This window comes from Giraffa tippelskirchi, chromosome 11, assembly GCF_054371585.1.
Source record: "Giraffa tippelskirchi isolate mGirTip1 chromosome 11, T2T-mGirTip1v1.2.pri, whole genome shotgun sequence".
Classification (NCBI taxonomy): domain Eukaryota; kingdom Metazoa; phylum Chordata; class Mammalia; order Artiodactyla; family Giraffidae; genus Giraffa; species Giraffa tippelskirchi.
Window position 1 is genome coordinate 95,386,232 of NC_137285.1, and position 22,517 is coordinate 95,408,748.

Below are 22,517 nucleotides of genomic sequence, written 5' to 3' on the forward strand. Positions count from 1 at the left end.
CACACAGAGATTTCCCAAAACATAATACCAGGAAGCCAATAACCATAGCCTTGTTTTATGAATATGAGAAATTGCTCTGAAGATGCCTAAATATTTTGATTAATCTGAAAGTAGATGAGCTGATGTGTAGATATTTACAATATCAAAGGACGGCTCTGATCAAATCCATTTCAAAAATACAACATAAAAGGGTAGGACATTCATCTTAAACAGCAATTTTAAAAATGGATGCTTTGGTAGTCTGAGGTTTTCAGAATCTGATTAAACACCAGAGTGATCAGTTTGGAGGGAAGGGCCTCACTCTGGACTTAGTAGTAAGATCAGAATGTAAAAGCACCTGCTGTACCTCTTGAATGTGAAATAATAATGAACAATCCTAATAAATATCTGAATGGCAACTAGTGCTCTTTCGCCTATATAGTCTTCTCATTTTCGAAGCAGAATGGGAGATATTATTAGTCTTAATTGCTGGTGTTGCTGAGGTCGAAACTTCCTGCTCAGTTGCTGAGGTCTAAGAATCACTCATCCTTCTTGAACACAGGCATACCCACTCAGGGCAGAATTTCTGCAGACTGAGCTTGAGTTATTTTTAGGTGGGGCTTGAAAAGAAGTTGCAACTCAAGTGGCACAAGTGCACGCCTTCTTGACTCAGCAGCTGAGAGTTCCTTTTCGTGCTCCTCTCCTTCTCCCAACTCCTAGAGCCGTGACATAGAGGCCGTTCGGGAAGGGTTGCGTTATGCATGTACCTCATTTCTCCAGCGTGACTGGAAGCCCCTTGAGGTTTACAACATGTGAAACTTTATCACAGGGCTCTAAACACCCCACATTGATACATATTCATTGATAATAATGTCCCGTAAAATTTCAGAGCCTACCATGACCTGACCCCAAGGCAGAAGAGTGAGGGTGTCCAAGGGTTGAGATGTCTTATCAAGGCACAGTCAGGGAATTGGAGCTGAGGAAATGGCAGGGCCTAACCTGGAAGAGAAGTTAATGACTAGAGGTCTTGAGAGAGGAGGCAAAGTCAACAATTAGGCACCAGAGAAGAGTTTTCAGTTCCGTTCACAATATTTCTTAAGAATCTTGAATTCATGCTCAGATACAATAGTCAGAGACCTTTCTCAGTGTCTGACCCACTGCTGCCCTACATCTCAAATGATGCCCATGTTTTTCCTGTCCTTTCCAGCAGCACAACCCACCTGGCCTCCCCTAGCATTAGCAGAACTACAGAATTTTAGATTTGGAAGGACACTTTCTTGCAACCATCAATGACCCTACCAGTTAGTTATCCAAGTTTGTTGCTTCAAGAACAAAGAACTTATTGCGGGTGTGGTGATAGAGTTATTTTGTCACATTTTTCTCCTAGCATTTCCTCTTTTCCAAAAATATGGGCAACCCTGATCTCATTGCTGCAGGGAGGGGATGCAGCTAGCCAAAAAGTTTTAAAGGGGGGAACTTAGAGTTTGGGGATGATGTATAGACAAAACGTATGGGAGATGTAGGGGTCAGACAGCCATAATTTCATCCACTCCCTGCCTAGAATAGGGTTTTCCATGGGCTGAGAAAGGGAAAGTAAAGGGGAGGCAATTAGAACAGACAGAATGGTGGGGGTCCTGGAGCCAAGTTCCCATCTTTCTTGGCAGTGCTCCTGGGGAGGCAGTCAGATTCCAAAGAGGAAATGGCTTCTTGCAAAGTCTCAGCACAAATGGTCTATTGCCTGTTAAAGTTTCCCTGCCCTTACATGATACAGCAAAACATCTGTGTGAGCCTCCAACCCTATAGGGCATGGCTGTGCTACAGGCCAAAGGCAGTTTTAGGGTAACTCAACTTCAGCAGATGACTCCCCACTTCCCCAATTTACTAGACAATGGACGGTGTAAATCCCCCCAGAACCTTTGTCTCAACCCAGGACTGAAGAGAGAAACAAAAACCACCTGAAAATATTACTCTTAGCTAGGCAGTAGGAGAGTTAACATAGAATTGATTTAGAAGAAATGTGTAAGTTATTTTCCTAAATTAACTGAGTCTTTGGAATGAGATTCATATATCTACTATACATATAAAACATCTATAACTACCTAACACAATAAATTACCAAAGTGTTATTTATGTTATTAATATTTTTATTAGTGAATTTAAAGTCAACTATAAAATCTGACAAACCTAGACGGCATATTACAAAGCAGAGGCATTACTTTGCTGACAAAGGTCTGTATTGCCAAAGTTATGGTTTTTCCAGTAGTCATGTGAGAACTGGACCATAAAGAAGGCTGAGGGCCAAAAAATTGATGCTTTCCGAACTGTGGTGTTGGAGAAGACTCTTGAGAGTCCCTTGGACTCCAAGGAGATCAAACAGGCAATCATAAAGGAAACCAACCCTGAATATTCACTGGAAGGACTGATGCTGAAGCTCTAATACTTTGACCACCTGATGGGAAGAGCTGACTCATTGGAAAAGATCCTGATGCTGGGAAAGATTGAAGGCAAAAGAAGAAGGGGATGACAGAGGGTGAGATGGTTGGATGGCATGATCGACTCAATGGACATGGGTTTAAGCAAGCTCTGGGAGATGGTGAAGGACAGGGAAGCCTGGCAAGCTGTAGTCCGTGGGGTCACAAAGAGTTGGGCATGACTGAGCAACTGAACAACAACATAAAATCTGAAAGGTATTTTTCGTTTGTATGACTATCAGTTGAATTCCACATGTTTTTGTGTCCAGATGGAAAATGCTGATTCAGTTCATTGCTCTCCTAAAATTTCTTCTTAAAAAAAGAAAATGTTGTCGAGCGGGTGAGCGACGGGAGCCGCCGGGGGCGCGGGCGGCTCAGTGGAGCTGCCCTGGACATTGGGGACCTCAGCCTTCCTAGGAAAATCCAGATCCCAGCCCCACCAGAAGCTGAAACAACGGATGGCCTCCAAGCCTGAGAAGAGGGTCGCCTCATCTGTCTTCATCACCCTGTCGCCCCCACGTCGAGATGAGGCTGTGGTTGAGGAGGTGAGGTGAGCAGCTTGTGAGGCCCGGCCTGGTCGCCCCTGGGACTCTCCTGCCCCCACAAAGGCACCCGGGGCTGGCTCGGTGGGAAAGCTCCGTTCCTGGACGCCCGCTGGCAGGGCTGCAGCCCCAGGGCCAGCTGTTCCACCTCAGCTCTCCAATGGAGGGTGTTCGCTTCCTCCTCCGCCCCTGGACATTGACGATGCACTTCCAGACCTGGACCTCTTCCCACCTCCGCCTCCGCCCCCTCCAGCGGACCTGCCCCCTCCTGACGAAGAGCCCCCCTCCACGATGGGGGCGTCACTCATTTCAGACTTAGAGCAGTTGCACCGGCCCCCTCCCCCACCCCCACCACAGCCCCTGGTGGAGGGGCCTCCATTGCAGCCTCGGCCCAGTCATCTCAAGCCCGCAGAGGAGGAGCTGCCGCCCTCCCCCGCAGAAGAGCCTGTCGGCTTCCCTGAGAGAGAGGCCTCCATAGACATCTGTGCCTTCTGCCACAAGACTGTGTCCCCCCGAGAGCTGGCCGTAGAGGCCATGAAGAGGCAGTACCGTGCCCAGTGCTTCACGTGCCGTGTCTGCCGCCGCCAGCTGGCCGGGCAGAGCTTCTACCAGAAGGATGAGCGGCCCCTCTGTGAACCCTGCTACCAGGACACCCTGGAGAAGTGTGGCAAGTGTGGCGAGGTTGTCCGGGAACACATCATCCGGGCCCTGGGCCAGGCCTTCCACCCCTCCTGCTTCACGTGTGTGGCCTGCGCCCAGTGCATCGGGGGACGAGAGCTTTGCCCTGGACAGTCAGCATGAGGTGTACTGCCTGGACGACTTCTACAGGAAGTTCGCCCCGGTGTGCAGCATCTGTGAGAATCCCATCATCCCCCGAGACGGGAAGGATGCCTTCAAAATCGAGTGTATGGGAAGAAACTGCCATGAGAATTGCTACCGGTGTGAGGACTGCAGGGTCCTCCTGTCTGTGGAGCCCACGGACCAGGGCTGCTACCCGCTGAACAACCGTCTCTTCTGCAAGCCGTGCCACGTGAAGCAGAGTGCTGCGGGGTGCTGCTGAGGGCACCCCCGGGCCGGGGGCTGCGGCGGCACAATAGCCCCGCTTGTCGGGGCCCCTCCCTGACTTGTGTCCCTTCCCGACCTATTCTGGCATGCTTTCCTTCCAAGCCACATACAGGTACCAGCTTGCAGCTCCGCCCATCACTTCGGCCGCTGAGCCCCAGGCTCCTCCCAGCTCAGAGCACCCTTCAGACTCTCAGCGGTTCCTTCTCTCCTTCTGGGCACCAGAAGTCTTTCGTACTGTGAGCATCATGCCTGGGGTTCCACCTCCACGGCTCTGGCCCCTCTTGAGCACTGGCCTCGACCTCTATTTCCAGGGGTCAATTGGGTGAGTCTCCAGCGGGCACCCTCTGTCCATAGTAATGATCCATGAGCTCTGAGGGTGCTGAGCTGTTAGAGTACAACCCCAGAGTCCTTTAAAAAGCACTATTTTTTAACATTTGAAGGTTAAATGATGAGAAACATACTTTGGGTTTGGGGGGAAGGTGAGGAAATACCTTCCATTGTTCATAAACATTCAAGATGGTGACCCTCCTGGTGGCACAGACTTCCCACCTTGGGGCCGTGTTGACATGGGGCTCAGGCCAAGGCATGAACCTGCACAGCAGCAGGGGCAAAGGGTGACACGCTGACACCCAAGGACAATGTCAGCAACTCCTCCACCTGCCTTCTGGGGCCTCCTCCTGTGTGCAACAGTGATTTCTGCAAACACAGATTAAGTGCCCGTTGTTTGCCAGGGAGCAGAGCACAGGAGCCCTGGGGTGTTCCTCCTGCAGCCTTGATGGGGGCTGTTCTCACACACACACACACACACACACACACACACAAACACCTCCAGGACGGTAACAGGGGTGTCCCCCAACCCCTGCCCTGGCCCTCCAGCCCAGGCTGCCCTGTGACCACTGACCACTCAAGGCCACACCTCTAAGAGTCTTTTCTCTTTTAAGAAAAAATCATTTGTTGCTTTGTAACTTCTAAGACATTTTGTAGGGCATGAACACATGAAGCAAAAGGTGCTTTCCTCTCTGGGGTCCTCTCAATGTACCACATGCTCTTAGGAGGATTCTCGGAGCTCCAAGTACCTGGAGGGTTTCTTTGTAGGGCCCCTTAAGGGCTTCAGACCAGAGCTGAGCTTCTTGCCCGAAGCTTAGAGCAGCACGTCCCAGACTCCAGACATTCCCATAACCTCCACAATTTTTATCATATGAGGCCCTCCTGTTCTCTCACTTACTTAATATTTTCTTTAACTCAACATCCTTTTTCTTTTTATTCACTTACCAATTTAGTGTTATGTTAACTAAGCAATATATCCACACAGTCACATGTTGATGTGCTAGTTATACATGAAAATAAATGCGTAACTATTCAAAAAAAAAAAAAGGAAAGAAAATGTTAATCAAATATTTATCATCCCTTTAAGGGAAGTAAAAAAGGAGCGAGTGTGGTATATATGTCTTCATTCCACGAAATTTGTCGTGGTCTGTTTCATTCAGCACTTTGCCAATTCCTTGGGCAAGTGGAGGAGCAGACATATACCCTATGAGATGTTTTCACTCTGCTTGATTTGACCATTTGTTCCAACAATGCCATTTTGAGCCTCAGTTATGCTAACCAGTATTTTGGCGGCCCGCTCAATAGCACATGATCTTAATTAATCACCATATGAATCTACATTTTCAACAGCTTCTGCTCTTACTCCTTGCTCTTTCATTTTACCATTTCTGCAGACCCCTCATTCTTGGAGCACTCAGTCCATCTTCCTCTTCCTTTCCTTCATCCTGAGGTGAGGATGTAGTCCTACAGCTGAGGACGGATACACAAAAGCCACACATCAGTGCCAATTAGTGTCACTGCAAACCACGTCTCCAAATCACATGCGCCCTCAACACTGCGTAGCAGCGTCCTCCTCCCCCAGCCAGGGTAACAGCACTCTCTTTTGGTTCTCCCCTCATCCAACTGAGCTCTGTCTCTCAGGCCGCTTTGTAAGTACCTTTCTCCTTTTCTTAAACATTAGTGTTCCCTGCATTCTAGCCTTTCCCCTGCATTCTAGTTCTCTTCTCACTCAACGCTCAGAAATTTCAGCCACTGTGAAAATCTGACAATCATATACGCTAATTAATCCCACATCTGTATCTCCAGTCCAGGGCCTTCTGAGCTCTATAGCTGTCTATCTTAATAGACATCTCAACATCACTGATTTATTTTAAGTCTAAGATGTAATTTGTTTTCTATTATTCGATTCAGCAACTAGGCCTTTTCAATTTTGGTAAAGATTGCCACCATTCTCTTTTGTGTACCTGGTCAGATTTCTGTCTCATTCCTTCCTAGAATACTTGATTCAGATCCCATGTTCATTAATATATGAACATGTATTGCTTGTTTCTCCAATAAAAATGTGACAGACACTATTCCTGCACCTAGTTGACATTCAATAGCTATTCACCAGATGAGTGACTAATTTTCATGATCTAGTAGCTTAATAATCATCCCAGAAAGGAAAATGACAAAACTGACATTTAGGAATTAATGTTATGCTTCATAAATGCTTATGAAAGTGAAAGTCACTCAGTCATGTCTGACTCTTTGCAATCCCCTGGACTATACAGTCCATGGACTTCTCCAGGCCAGAATACTGGAATGGGTAGCCGTTCCTTTCTCCAGGGGATCTTCCCAACCTAGGGATCGAACCCAGGTCTCCCATATTGCAGGTGGACTCTTTACCAGCTGAGCCACAAGGGATTAGCCCTCTAAATGCTTATAAACAATCCATATACTACTTCACTTGGGGTAAACATCGAGCTTATTGGTTTATAATACATGAAGTTATGAGACTGAGTAGACTTGCCTTTTCTGGAAATCAGGATAAACTCTGTGTCACATGTATTGGGCACACGCTCATGCTCTGTGATTCCTCATGGATTGCCATTTGTGGTTTCCCAATCTTGCCTGCCCTTTTCCTAGTAGCCTACGGGACTTCCCAGGTGGCACTAGTAGTAAAGAATCCGCCTGCAATGCAGGAGCAGCAGGAGACATGGGTTCAATCCCTGGGTCAGGAAGATCCCCTAGAGGAGGGCATGGCAACCCACTCCGGTATTCTTCCCTGGAGAATCCCATGGACAGAGGAGCCTGGCAGGCTAGAGTCCATAAGGTTGCAGAGTCGGAGATGGCTGAAGCAACTTGGTGCACAGGCATGACATGGCTAGTATGAACTCATTTGGATGGCTCTTTTTCTGTCTCTGAGAAACTTAGATTCCTCTTACCAATGTTAATTATTCCTTTTCTGATTGCAAATACTTCTCTTTGACCAAGAAGAAAAAAAATAAAAACACTAGTTTGCTAGTTCTGCTTTCTTTCTGTTGTCTGTTAACATTACACAATTTCTCTAAGTAGCAGGTACCCCTTCCTTATTTTTCCTTCCCTAAAGACAATGGAGGCTCTCTTTTTGTTGTCCTGTGTCCTCTTTGCAAGCCTCTACTCAGTTTGGGCTTTAACCTCCCTGAGCCAGCTTTTCCAGGTTCCCAATGCTTTACATTTCTGCTTAGTTTTTTCCTCTCCTTCCAGCTTCTGGTTACATCATTTTAAAATCTGTATTAAAATCTCAGCAATAACACTGGCAGATAGAAGTTATTGAACACTTTATTGTGTACCAGGCACCATGCAATCTTTTTTTCACAATAAAACCAGTGGAGCAGGTATCAAAAGTTTATAAATAACAGAAGTAAATCCAACAAATCACCAAAGTAGTAATTAGTGAAAGTTTACTGCACACACACCAAAAAGACAGTTTGCAAACTGGGAAAACTCAAACCAAAATATGGAAGGAGGCTCTGGGAGATATTTTTGTGAAGCAGCTTGTGTTAAGTCACTTCAGTCATGTCTGACTCTGTGTGACCCTGTGGGCTGTAGCCCACCAGGCCCCTCTGTCCATGGAATTCATAAAGCAGCTCATAAAATGCCAAAGCAGTGAAGTGACTATTTATTCTTCACAGTGGTACACTATAATATTAGAATTTTCTTAAGTGATAGGGAATTAATCCGTGGTTACCTCGACAGTTTTGGGAAACAGTTTAAGTTTTCCTTATGATTTCCAGAGGCATAAGCAAGAAATGACCCAGGTCAAGTTAAGTCTTGCAAAATAAACTAAATTAAGTTTTGCTGGTTTCGTCTGCTGGTTTCCATTTGTTTTTTATTTTAACATACGTATCATTAAAAATCCCTATATTATAGGTGAGGAAATGTGTCTTAATAAGATTCAAAAGCTTTCCACAGTCACAAAGCTGGTAAAAGGCAGAGCCAGGAGCTCAAACCCAGTTGTAAGTGACTGAAATCCTAAGTTTCAGGTTTATTGGCAAATTCTTCTTGTGTGTGGGAAAGTTGCCATTAAATAGCTCACAAAGTCAAGTTTGAGTAAAAAGGCCTAAGTGTTTGCATTTTAAACATGTTGAAATGTTCTTTGCTTCCACAAAGACAAACAGTTCTCCTTTTTTTTTTTTTATTTTTCCCATTATCTGGAGAGATACATAGGGGAAAATATTTCTCTAAATAGACCAAAGGCAGTAATGTGAGCTTGGTGATAGAGTGGCAGCAGATACCCGAGGTACAGGAACCAGTAAGTGGAAGGACCATGCTTTGCTGGAAAGCACATTTCCTACCTCAGTGGTTCTCAAAGTGTGGACCCCAGACCTGCAGCATAAGCCTCACCTGGTAGATTGTCAGAAATGCACATTTTTGGATCCTGACCCACTGAATCAAAAACCTCCTGGTGAGGCCTGCAATCTGTGGCTCATCAAGGCCTCCAGGTGATTTTCATATACTGCATGCCCACCTAAACTGTTTGAGAACCACTGCTCTCCATAAAACAGACACCTGCCACTCGGTTCCAGCTTCTTGCTGCCAGGAGGGGAATATGAATCCCAGGTCATCAGACTCTCCCAGGTTTAAGAAAGCTGGAAGTCTCAGTTATTTTCATTCTCCCAATTTAAAAATACTGCCTGAAATGTTTTTGATACTGTATAAGATGAACAAAACATGTTTACAGGCGGATTCTGGACTGCAGACCATAAGTTAATGACTTTTGAATAGAATTGAGTTATAGTGAATATTGGAGTTATTTTATTAATAGCTATATATTGAAAGGTCAGTTAATTGGCCAAACGAATTGCAATCTCCTCTTCATTACAACTGCTTGTTGTTGGGGAAAGTGTTGCCTACCTTACAATCACTGAATCGAGTTTAAATGTTTTGATCATTGAGCATTTGGGGCCTTATTGTAAGGACAATGAAAAATTATTGGCAGATTCAAATACAGCCACGATTCTCTAAAAGTTGAGTCTTTAAAGATCAGTTTGATTGTATTATGGACACTCAATGGGAAAGTGTAGATGCAGAGCAGAGTGATTAGAAAATTATTCCAGGAGTCCTAGTGGGAGATGGTGTTGGTAATAAAATTAAGGAGAATTACACAGATTTAGTAAGCACTTGGGCTTCCCAGGTGATGCTAATGGTAAAGAACCCACTTGCTAGTTCAGGTTAGATGTAAGAGACACGGGTTCCATTCCTGGGTGAGGAAGATCCCCTGGAGGATGTCATGGCAAACCCACTCCAGTATTCATGCCTGGACAGAGGAGCCTGGGGGGCCATAGTCCATAGGGTTGCAAAGAGTCAGACATGACTGAAGCAACTTAGCACGCACGCACAATAAGCATTTAGGAAGTTGAACTGATGTGGCTTTGTGGTTACTGGTCAGACTTCGGTAAGTCAGAAGGCCCCGGTGCCATGGACCATCACTGGAACTAGACTGCAGCATGCATGCTCTAGGTGACTCTGACTACTCACCCCAGTGCTCCAGAGAAGCCCAATCTTATTCCAGCTCCCTGCACCTGCTGCCTCCTTCACCTCATACCTACACCATTCTCTGAAGTCCTAGGCCTCATACACCACATTTACAAATACATATATGGCCTTGAGAAAACAACCACCCTTTACTAATCCTATTTGAAACTATGTTGAGTTACAAAACAATCAGCTTCTGGAAAATAGCCTGTCTACTTTAAGTTAGATAGTCCTTGCCCTCTGTTCATTATACGATATATTTAGAGCCCATTATCACATAGTTATTAATTCTAATAAAGTTCTGAACCTCTAAAACTATTTTTCTATGTCTCATTTTCCTTTATTAGCACAAGAGACATTAGCACAATTTCATCATGCTGACCTGACAAAGGTCTTCTTGCTCATCAATCAAAATCTAAGGCATAGTTTTGGTGTTATATCTACATTGAAACATTGAACCTCTCAGTTTAAAGTATATTTATAATTTGGGGCATTATGAGTTTCCAGGGCAAAATAAATTAGCACCAACTATTTTTGCACTCCATCACCATCCTAATGACAATATGGTACAGAAACGTTCATAATCTTCTTGTTTCTTTTAGGAATTTAGAATTTAGATCATTAATACTTACCAGAAAAGACTATGGGTGATACAAATAAAAAAAAATATTAATACTAGGTCAGGAATACAGGCAGCACATATCAACACAATGCCTAGAAGAGCATTTTTTGAAATACAATAATCATTTGGAAATTCCTCATCAGCTTAGAAGTATCTTTTTCAACCTAGGAGTGATTATAAAGGGACTAGGTCAATACAGCATATACACCCATTAAGATCTCATCCTGTTAAGATCATGGATGAAAATATGAACCAAAATTAAGAATATATATTTTTGCATCCTGTATAATGTTACATGCTTTCCACCCATTCTCAGACCCATTGCGCTAAATTTAACTTTCTTTGGTAGGTAAAGCTCAGGTACCAACTGTGGGTGAAATGGAGACAGCATGAAGCCAACGGGGAATACAAGACTTAGCCAGAAAAAATGCCCCATCAACACTTCTTAGGTCCTGAGAAGAGCTCCCTTTCCCCTTTCATGATACTAGAAACCTAGGGAGACAGAAAGAAATATGGACAGATGTAAGACAGACAGACTTGTCCCCTTGCTCTAGCTGTTTTTCAACAGTACTGCAAAAGCAGTATTTAGTGAGATAAAGTCCTGTCCAAGGCATCATGATGATGGCTGGTTATTTAGTAAGAAGAAACATCAGGACATGATCCAGATGATAAAATGGACTTCCCATTCGCACAGGAAAATTGAGGGTTTCATATCTTCTTCGCTGTGGGCTATCTTTTGTTGTAAACCTAAATGGAGGTATTCCCAGTCTAGTGGGATTAGGAGTGAGATGGGTGACAGATACAGCTTCCAATTATGCCCAGGGGGGAAAAAGTGAGCAAGAGTTCCACTACTACTGTGTCTTCCAGGATTATTAAAACAAAAAGATTTGGGAGTTAGAATTGATGCTGGGAAAGTATTATCTTTATAGGAGATACAGAAGCTACATAGTAATAAAACACATTGTAAGCAAAATTTATCACCTCCCTGGATGCCATTCCTTAAATAACACCTTCTTGGTTAATACTCAGTACACTACATCAGTAACCATAATGGCATATGGATTTTAATGTTGCTGCTAAATTCCATACAATTGATAAAGGCAAAGATGTATTAGCATTATTTCCTTTTCTCAACAGAACTAAGTTGGTGTGAAATTGGACCACCCTGTACAACAGAACCAGAAATTTTTCCCTTTCAAGATCATGGAGAAAGAAACTGAGGAAAGAAATTGAATCTAAATCTGAAAGAGATGGGTCTAATATTTATCAAGCATGTCTACCAAGGGTAAAATATTTAATCCTTTCAAAGCCTTCTGAGGCATGTGTATGTGAGTGTGTGTGTGTGCACGCTAAGTCACTTCAGTCGTGTCTGACTCTTTGTGACCCTGTGGACTGTAGCCCGCCAGGCTCCTCTGTCCATGAGATTCTCCAGGTAAGAATACTGAAGTAGGTTGCCATGCCCTCCTCCAGGGGATCTTCCCAATCCAGGAATCAAACTCATGTCTCTTGCATCAGCAGATGAGTGCTTTACTGCTAGCACTAGGAGGGAAGCCCATCTGAGGCATAGGTGTTATTATTATACTTTATATATAAAGAAACCGAGGCTTAGAAATTTAAGTAGATAACTGAAGGTCACACAGCCAGAGAGTGGAAGGAGCCAGATGCAAATATAGGTATATTTTATGTGCATATTTCTTATTCCAAATTCTGCGCCCTTTCCTCAAGCATTTTAGTTAACACTGGAGCCATTTTACAGATAAGAAAACTGATAATTAGCTTTTTCTATAACCTCAGATATGCAGATGACACCACCTTATGGAAGAAAGTGAAGAAGAACAAAAGAGCCTCTTGATGAAAATGAAAGAGGAGAGTGAAAAAGTTGGCTTAAAGCTCAACGTTCAGAAAACTAAGATCATGGCATCTGGTCCCATCACTTCATGGCAAATAGATGGGGAAACAGTGGAAACAGTGTCAGACTTTATTTTTGGGTGCTCCAAAATCACTGCTGATGGTGATTGCAGCCATGAAATTAAAAGACGCTTACTCCTTGGAAGGAAGGTTATGGCCAACCTAGATAGCATATTTAAAAGCAGAGACATTACTTTGCCAACAAAAGTCCATCTAGTCAAGGCTACGGTTTTTCCAGTGGTCATGTATGGATGTGAGAGCTGGATGGTGAAGAAAGCTGAGCGCCGAAGAATTGATGCTTTTGAACTGTGGTGTTGGAGAAGCCTCTTGAGAGTCCCTTGGATAGCAAGGAGATCCAACCAGTCCATCCTAAAGGAGATCAGTCCTGGGTGTTCATTGGAAGGACTGATGTTGAAGCTGAAACTCCAATACTTTGGCCACCTCATGCGAAGAGTTGACTCATTGGAAAAGACCCTGATGCTAGGAAGGATTGGGGGCAGGAGGAGAAGGGGACGACAGAGGATGAGATGGTTGGATGGCATCACTGACTCGATGGACACAGGTTTGGGTAAACTCCGGGAGTTGGTGATGGACAGGGAGGCCTGGCGTGCTGCGGTTCATGGGGTCGCAAAGAGTTGCACACGACTGAGCAACTGAACTGAACTGAACAGATCCTTTGACAGGTAAGAAATCTGCAGCTCAGAGTAGTTAAGCATTTTCTCAAAGTTACATAATTACTTAATGCCATAGAATCCAGTGGTCATGTATGGATGTGAGAGTTGGATGGTGAAGAAAGCTGAGCGCCGCAGAATTGATGCTTTTGAACTGTGGTGTTGGAGAAGACTCTTGAGAGTTCCTTGGACTGCAAGGAGATCCAATCAATCCATCCTAAAAGAGATCAATCCTGGGTGTTCATTGGAAGGTCTGATGTTGAAGCTGAAGCTCCAATACTTTGGCCACCTCATGCGAAGGGTTGACTCATTGGAAAAGACCCTAATGCTGGGTAGGATTGGGGGCGGGAGGAGAAGGGGACGACAGAGGATGAGATGGTTGGATGGCATCACCGACTCGATGAACATGGGTTTGGGTAGACTCCGGGAGTTGGTGATGGACAGAGAGGCCTGGCGTGCTGCAATTCATGGGGTCGCAGAGAGTCAGACACGACTGAGCGACTGAACTGAACTGAACTGATAGAATTCAAACCTACTTTTTCACAACAGATTTGCTGCCAGGACACAATTATCACAACTAAATCTGAGCCAAAATGGGAAAGAAAAAGATTCATATCAATATTGTTCTCACTAGACATAGATTACAGCAAGTCTACAAACATGGTGGTATCAACAAAAGAACCATAGAAAAAAATTGAGAAGGAGGTGACTGATACAGGAAAGGATTTCTTCAAGTATACCTGGATCTTGGACAAAGTGAAAGCTGAATGTGGGCATGGTATCATCATTGATATTTCCCTGTAGAAATTCAAGACCAGCAAGTAGTATCACTGATGCCCTGGAATACAGAGACTACCAAAAACATGACTATAGGCACACCTTAGGCTGACTGTGCTGTCCTGACTATTGCTGCTGGTGTTGGTGAAGTTGAAGCAGGTATCTCCAAGAATGGGCAGATGCATGAGGGTATTCTTCTGGCTTATAAACTGAGAGTAAAACAACTAATTATTGGCATTAAAATGGATTCCACTGAGACACCCAGCAGCCAGAAGGGATATGAGGAAATCGTTAAGGAAGTCAGCACCTACATTAAGAAAACTGGCAATAGCTCCAACACAGTATCATTTGTACCGTTTCTGTTTGGAATAGTGACAGCACGCTGCAGCCAAGTGCAAACACGCTTTGGCTCAAGTAATGGAAAGTCACTCACAACGATGACAATGCCAGTGAAACCATGCTGCTTGAACCTCTGGATCCTGCCACCAACTCTTCCATGTGACAAACCCTTGCATCTGCCCCTCCAGAGTGTCTAGAAAATTGGTGATACTGGTACTGTTCCTGTGGAGACTGGTGTCCTCAAACCCAACATAATGGTCACATATACTCTAGTCAACATTACAACTGAATTCAGATCTTTTGAAAAGCATTGCAAAGCTTTAGGTGAACCATACAAATAGTGGAAAATTCTTAAAGAGGTGAGAATACCAGACAACCTTACCTGCTTCCTGAGAAACCTGTATATAGGTCAAGAAACAACAGTTAGAATTGGACATAGAACAATGAATGGGTTCAAAATTGGGAAAGAAGTACACCAAGGCTGTATATTGTCACCCTGCTTATTTAACTTTTATGCAGGGTACATCATGCAAAATGCCTGGCTGGATGAATCTCAAGCTGGAATCAAGATTGCCAGGAGAAATATCAATAACCTCAGATATGCAGATGAAGCAGATACCACCCTTATGGAAGAAAGTGAAGAGGAACTAAAGAGCCTCTTGATGATGGCGAAAAAGAAAAGTGAAAAAGCTGACTTCAAATTTAACATTCAAAAAACGAAGATCATGGCATCCAGTCCCATCACATCATGGCAAATGGATGGAAAAACAATGGAAATGGTGACAGATTTTATTTTCTTGGGTTCCAAAATCACTGCATATGGAGACTGCAGCCATGAAATTAAAAGACACTTGCTCCTTGAAAGAAAAGCTATGACAAACCTAGACAGCATATTAAAAAGCAGAAACATCATTTTGCCAGCAAAGGTCTGTATAGTCAAAGCTATGGTTTTCCCAGTAGTCATGTATGGATGTGAGAGCTGGCCCACAAAGAAGGCTGAGTGCCAAAGAAGTGATATTTTTGAACTGTGGTGCTGGACAAGACTCTTGAGAGTCTCTTGGACAGCAAGGAGATCAAACCAGTCAATCCGAAAGAAAGTCAACGCTGAATATTCATTGCAAGGACTGATGTTGAAGCTGAAGCTCCAATACTTTGGCTATCTGATGTGAAGAGCTGACTCACTGGAAAAGACCCCGATGCTGGGAAAGATTGAAGGCAGGAGGAGAAGAGGATGACAGAGGACAAGATGGGTAGATGGCATCATTGACTCAATGGACACAAGTCTGAGCAAACTCCAGGAGAGAGCGAAGGACAGAGAAGCCTGGAGTGCTGCAGTCTATGGTGTCGCCAAGACTCATACATGACTGAGTGACTGAACAATGTCAACTTTCTAGGGACAAGATGGGCTTCAGTGTCAAGAACATGTCTTTCAAAGATGTTGGTTGTGGCAATGTGACTGGTGAAGGCATAAATGACCCCCCAGTGGAAGTAGCTGGCTTCACAGCTCAAGGCATTAGCCTATGGCATCCAGTCCAAATCACTGCTGGCTCTGCGCATGTGCAGGATCATCACAGAGCTCGTGTTGCTTCCAAGTTTGCTGCACTGAAGAAGAAGGTTGGTTATCATTCTGGGAAGAAGCTGCAAAGTGGCTCCAAATTCTGTCAAACTGGTGACACTGGCATGGTTCATATGGTTCCTAGAAAGCTCATGCATTTTGAGAGCTTTTCTGACAGTCCTCCTCAGGACTTTGCTGCTTGTGACATGAGATAGACAGCTGTCTTGAGTATCATCAAGCAGTGGATGAGAAGACAGCTGGAGCTGGGAAGGTCACCAAGTCAACCCAGAAAGTTCAGAAAACAAAGTGAATAATATGCCTAATACCTGCCACCCCAGGCTTAATCAGTCCTTAAACGTGGCAGAATAGTCTCAGAACTGTTTGCTTCTGTTGGCCATTTAAGTTTAAAGGTAAAAGACTGGTTAATGATAATGCATTGTAAAACTTTCAGAAGGAAAGGCAAATGTGTTGTGGACTGCTTGTGTTTTTGCGTGTGTGGCAAGTTTAAGTTGTCAGTTTTTAAAATCAGTAATTTTTTTCCTTTTTTGAAAATTTTTTATTGGAGTATAGTTGATTTACAATTTCTGCTGGTTTCTGATGTATAGTAAATATAATAGCTTTGAAACATATACATTACCATATGTAAAATAGATAGCCAGTACGAGTTTGATGTATGATGCAAGTAACAAAAAGTCAGTGCTCAGGGACAACCTAGAGGGGTGGAATGGGGAGGGAGGTGGGTAGGGAGGTTCAGGAGGAAGGGGCCATATGCATACCTAATGCTGATTCATGTTGATGTATGGCAAAAAACCACCACACTATTATAAAGTAATAATCCTCTAATTTAAAAAATAAAATATAAAAATAAATAAATAAAATCTGTAATATCTAATGGAAACAGCTGACCAAAAAGCTGTTATCAAAGTTGGAGACACAATAAAACAGAGTTTAATGAGAAACGTATGTCCTCTTTTGGTCAAGAATATAAATCTCTATAGTACTACTTAGGTAAAAGATTTAAGTAAGAATTTCCTATAATCTATTTTTTGGTGTTTTCTCTGCTGAAACCAAAGTTTGATAATTCTGGGTTAACATTTTTTTCTGGGTAGGAATTTTGCTATTTTCTCCTTGTGTAAGAGGAAGAATCAGTTATATATTTTAAGGACACAGTGAAAAGCTGTGGGAGGGGGTCTGTTGGTTGCAAACTTTCATAGGTTAGGACAGATAAGCAAAAAATATTTTTATATAGATAAGAGCTTATAAAAAGACCACATTCATATATCTGGAAAAGATGAAAATTCTAATTTGAAAAGATACATACACCACAGTGTTTACAGCAGCAATATTTACAGTAACCAAGAGATGGAAGCAACCTAACAGATCTGTCAATGGGCATTTAGGTTTCTTCCTTACAGTGGAATATTACTCAGGCATGAAAAACAATGAAACATTGCCATTTGCAGAAAACATGGATGTACCTAGAAGTTATCATACAAAGTGAAGTCAGTCAGACAAAGACAAATACCATATGATATCACTTATCTGTGGAATCTTAAAAAAAATTATTAAAATGAACTTATTTACAAAACAAAAATAGACTCATACACATAGAAAACAAACTTATGACTACCAAAGGTGAAAGGGGAGGAGGAGGTATAAATTAGAAGTTTGGAATTAACAGATACACACTACAATGTATAAAATAGTTAAACAACAAGGACTTACTGTATAGGAGAGGAAAAGCTGTAGTCAATATCTTGTAATAGCCTATCTACAATGGAAAAGAATCTGAAAAAGTTATACACACACACATATCACTGAAGGACTTTGTTGTATGCCTGAAACTAACATTATAAATCAACTATACTTCAATTTTTTTAAAAATTCTGCAATATTGAAGTCCATGTGTTGCATATAAAATTTTCTGTAGTTACATTAATATTGAGTAAATTTGTCAGTATAATCTCTCAAATTTTAGTTTCACAGTTATTAGAATGTGATAGAATGTGAATTCTCATATTTACAAAATATTGAACTAATTTAAAGAACCTTAAATTTGAAGCTTAAATAGTAGTAACTGCCCTGCTAGAGTTCATTGTGTCTAGATTCTAGGAAAAATAAAGATGCTGGGAGTCAAAGAAAAGAAAAAATAAAAATTCACACCCAGAATTTCTAATTTCTTCTCTAAGACTCTTTCCATTTTATTGATAATTATAACATTCTACTAAGTCCAATGTTTATCATTTTTTAATGTCATTTGTAACCTTTGTTGAGCATTTACTACTTAAACTACATGACATTCAGGGTCATCTTGCCTCTTAAAATCTAGACAAGACTGGTCTCCAACACACCTCGTGTTGAAAGCCTAAATCCCTGTCCAAGATTTCTGTGCATTCCTGGGGGACTTTCATTTTCATGACCACCTTCTGCTTCAGCTGACTTCCTGTTCTCCACTTGGCATTGAGAGGGTAACAGGCAGGAAGGATAGGGGTCTCCAAATGGAGGAAATAGGCTGCAAGTGTCAGACACTTTTTTCTCCCTCTCTTAAGTGGCAGGAGGAAACTACAAGTGTCAGATTTTTTTTCCCCTTTTCTATACAAAATTAAAAGGAGGTTTCTCTTAAAATTCTATGTTGCCATGATGACACCTGGCTCCACCTGAACTTAACTTTTCTCAAACATGTTTTTCTTGTGGAAATGTTTTTCTTAAGCTACGGTAATGAACTTTGTATTTACCCTAGACTCTGTCTTTCTTCAAGTAGGTTCTGCTTAAGACTCAGAACCAATAAGGGCTCAACAAACCTGTATGTTTTACTCATGCATTGTTCTCCTAACCTATGTTACTGAAACTATATATTTCCTTGGAAACCTGCCTTTCTTCAAGATTCATGTCAATCATTTTATGACCCAGGATGACTCACCTGTTGCCAATGTTATCTCAAAATGCATGTTGTGGGTGAGGAGGCTGCTGCCACTCTGAGTTTTGAGACATCTCCTTTCTCTAATTAAGAGCTTGCTGATAGGTATATTACATACTGCTAAAGGCTAGCAGGGGGGCACTCTTTCTGCCCCCTTCAGATGTCTATGTCAGAAGCTTTCTCTATCTCTTTTATACTTTAAAAAAACTTTATTACACAAAAGCTCTGAGCTATCAAGGCTTGTCACTGGCCCCTGATTGATTTCCTCTCCTCTGGAGGCCAAGAATCCCAGCATCTTTCACAACTCAGCGACAACCTTTCAGCATCTTGCAACTTGTTCTTTATTGGTGGGTTTTTCAGCTAACTTTCTTGGTTTTACACACACACACAATTATGCACCCAAAGTCTCTGTGTAGCAGATTTTACAAAAAGTTTAGAAAAATTAAATAATAGATGGGGACTGCACTACTGATCCATCACAATTAGTACTAATAGTCATTCTGTTCTAGAAAGTCTTTTGGCTGATTTTCCACATTGCTCAGCCATTCTCCTTCTGTCCCCTCCTATGACTACCAGTTTTGGTTTTTTTTAAATACAAAGTAGTTCTACCCTCCATTTAGTCTGCCTTCACCCTCTGCATTCTACGGTGGGCCTATTTTTCATACCCAATTGCTCCAAGATATTTTCTTCTTTTAAGACCACTTATTCCCAAAGGAAACTCTACTATCAACTATTAAAAATACAATAGAATTTTTTAAACCACCCACGAACTCTATCACTTGATCTAAGGAGCACACAAAGAAGAAAATCCACTCTTAACCAGTAGCTAATCTAATAGGAAAATAGATGCACATGACTCAGAGCTCCCTTGGGCCTCACCAGCCAGTGAAAACAATGAGGTAACATGATATTTAACAGCTCTGTCTTGACAACATGCCCGCCTCCCCCTCTGGAATCCCTGGACCCATGTCCTGACAGCTATGAGGAAGGCCAACACAACAGAAATTCAGCTAATACAGCTATGAAGACTAAATAACTTATGATTAGAGCAGGGAAAGACGTCTAAAGGCTGAAGAGAGTTATAAAGATGACCATGGGTGAAATGGCCCACCTGAGGTTTAAATCAGCTATTTCCTTTTCCAAGCTTGAGTCACCAGGGTTCAATGGTAATAGCTTCTAAAGGTCTGTTTGTTCAATCTATTTTAGTTTTATTCTCCCCCAACAAAAAATCCAGGGTTATCTGGGGTTTCCATTTTGACCAAATGGAAAGAAAGTATTAACACTCAGAAAGCAACCGGCAATGGAAATGCATTTAACTTCATGTTACAATGTTTCTGTTATAAGCAACGAGAAAAACCAGTACAGTCAGTGAAAAGGCAGTCTTGCAAAACAGTTTTTAAATAATACTGCTACCACAGGTCTCCTTGCTCTCTGGGTCTAACTAAAGGTTTTTATTCACAAAGTTCTAGCAAAGTTATGTGGTGGCAAAAGTTGAACTGAACAGACATGAGACTGTTTGCAGTCACTATCCGTCCTATTTCATGGGAGTATCCCATGTTTCCTGAAGAAACAGGCAAGTGCTTGATTACAGGGTACTGCTCCACCGCACTAAGAGAAGTCCGTAACACATGGACTGCAGAATCTACCTTTCCAAAGCCTAAGACATGCTGAATTTCAGGACACATGCAGCCCCAGGGGTTGCAGATAAAGGGTTGTGTACCTATGCTGGCATCTGCCAGAGGAAACCAAGAGCAAAGTGAAGGGAAATCATGGCAAGTAAGGGAAGCTGCTATGACTCCAGGGGCCCAGTCTTCAGAAGGCCAGATGAGAACATGTGATCTGTCAAAGGCAGAGGATACTAGATAGAGAACTGGTGTAGACATCTAGAGTCGTGCAGAGACTGGGGTGAGTGAGAATATTTGGGAAACCCTACCAGGTTCTCCAGCCAAAGCCAGTCTTGCCTATTAGGACCTGTAGCCCAGCTACATATCACCACCTACAAGGCAGGCTGTTGAGGTCAGGACAGTAAGACTGCAAACATTCTACTGGGAGTTTCCAAGCCTCTCCTTTCTATTTTAAGATATCTGCTCATTTAAGTTTGGGGTTGGTTTTTTTCAATGTTTATTTAATTTTCAGAAAATGAATTATTTTTAAAAGTAAAAAGAGATAGAAGATAAATAAAGGCTTACTAAAATAGATCTTAAACTTGGAAGCACATAGGAATCAATTGGGAAGATTTTTAAAACTGATCCCTACACCCATCCCAGACACACTGATAAGGAGGTCTTGAAGTGCTTCAAAGGCACAGAGCTTTCGAAGTGACCCAAGGTAAACTTGATGCGTAGGCAAGGTTGAGAACTATTACCTTAGGAATTTTTTTAAATTTTTAAAAAGAGAAAGAGAAAGACTTTCCCCCTATTTTTGTACAAGGAATGAAAGTGCCAAAGATCCAGAAAAGTCCAAACAGGGTGGTGAGTACACTCTGCAGTTCCTGTTTTAATCACATGTACTAACCACACAAAGGAAGCTTCATTTCTGCAAAGACTATGAGTTTCTCTTTCATACTTCTTGTTTGCAATCCTAGATGTAGAAAACAATCTTCAGCCAATGATTTCATCTTCCCTGAACTTGAGGCCTTGGATGTACCCTACATTTATGTACCATTAAGGATTAAGGGAATATCTGTTAAATGTCAGAAGGGAAAACAACTTCCCAGAAATTCCCTGGTATGTTGGATGGAATGTAGCAAGAATCAGTGTCTCAACAGGGACCTAACTTCTTTCCTTTCTTCTGCTGGAGTATCTGCATAATACTCTCCACATTCTTAAGCAATTTGGCTTTTTCTTCTTTTTTCCTGAATTACCTCAACATGAAAAAAAAAAAAAATATTGCAAGCTAGTCCCTCTCTTATCTGCTTTATAATATGGCTCCAGAATGCTTTGTCTTTGACTGTATCATGTTTATTCCATGACTGCTTAGTTCATTTTTGATAGCGGACAATTCTCCCTCTTCATCTGTTGCTTGGGGGAAATGATTAGCCAAACAGGGTTCATATTCTTCATGTGTTTTTCAAGCAAACCTGTTTTCTGAGCTATTATTTATTTTTCTCTCTCCATTTGGACTTTTTCTCCCCCCTCCTCCTTCAGATCTCTTCTTCAGAGGTTCTGCCTTTATCCTTGATTCAAACTGGGTTCCTTGTTATCATTTCTCAGAACATCATGTGCTTCACTTTTCATAGCACTCATCACAATTTAATGAAATGTTTATCTCTGTGCTTATTTATTTAATTTTCCTACTAGAATTGAATATTTGAGGTCAGGAAACAAGTCTGTTTCGTAGTTTAGTTTGTTGCTGTTTAGCTGTTTAGTTTGTCATTGTTTGGCTTGGTTTCTGTTTTTATCTTTTTTTCCTGTGTGTGTGTGTGTGTGTGTGCGCGCGCGTGCATGCACACACATGTGCATGCATTTGGAGATTTTCTTGCTGGGTTTTACCTTGTTTATTTGATTGGTTTTGGGAGGGAAGGGTCCTTTCCTTTTTTATTACCACGTGTCAAATCAGTGCCTAACACTAACACAGCATGGGTGATAAATAAATATTAATTCAATCAATAGATTAAATAGATTCAAGTAAGCTGGGACCATTGGATATGTTCATCAGAAGGTCACTGGTGACTTTATGAAAAGGTGTCAGTTAAAGTAAAGATAACTGGAAACCAGAAAGCAGTAGACTGCAGATGGGCTGGGAGGCCAGAGAAAGGAGAGGTAGTACACTCACCTTTGCATAGCAGGACTTGCAATTATCACGTAAAAATATGTGTCCAAAATGTAAGGCTTCAGCCAAAGAGT

General features: G+C 42.2%; 2 pseudogenes; both read left to right on the plus strand.

The window, feature by feature from the left end:
* Nucleotides 1-2,908: 2,908 nt before the first annotated feature.
* LOC145526204 (filamin-binding LIM protein 1 pseudogene) lies at nucleotides 2,909-4,236 on the plus strand (annotated as a pseudogene).
* Nucleotides 4,237-13,677: 9,441 nt separating this feature from the next.
* Nucleotides 13,678-16,065, plus strand: LOC145525234 (elongation factor 1-alpha 1 pseudogene; annotated as a pseudogene).
* Nucleotides 16,066-22,517: the final 6,452 nt, after the last annotated feature.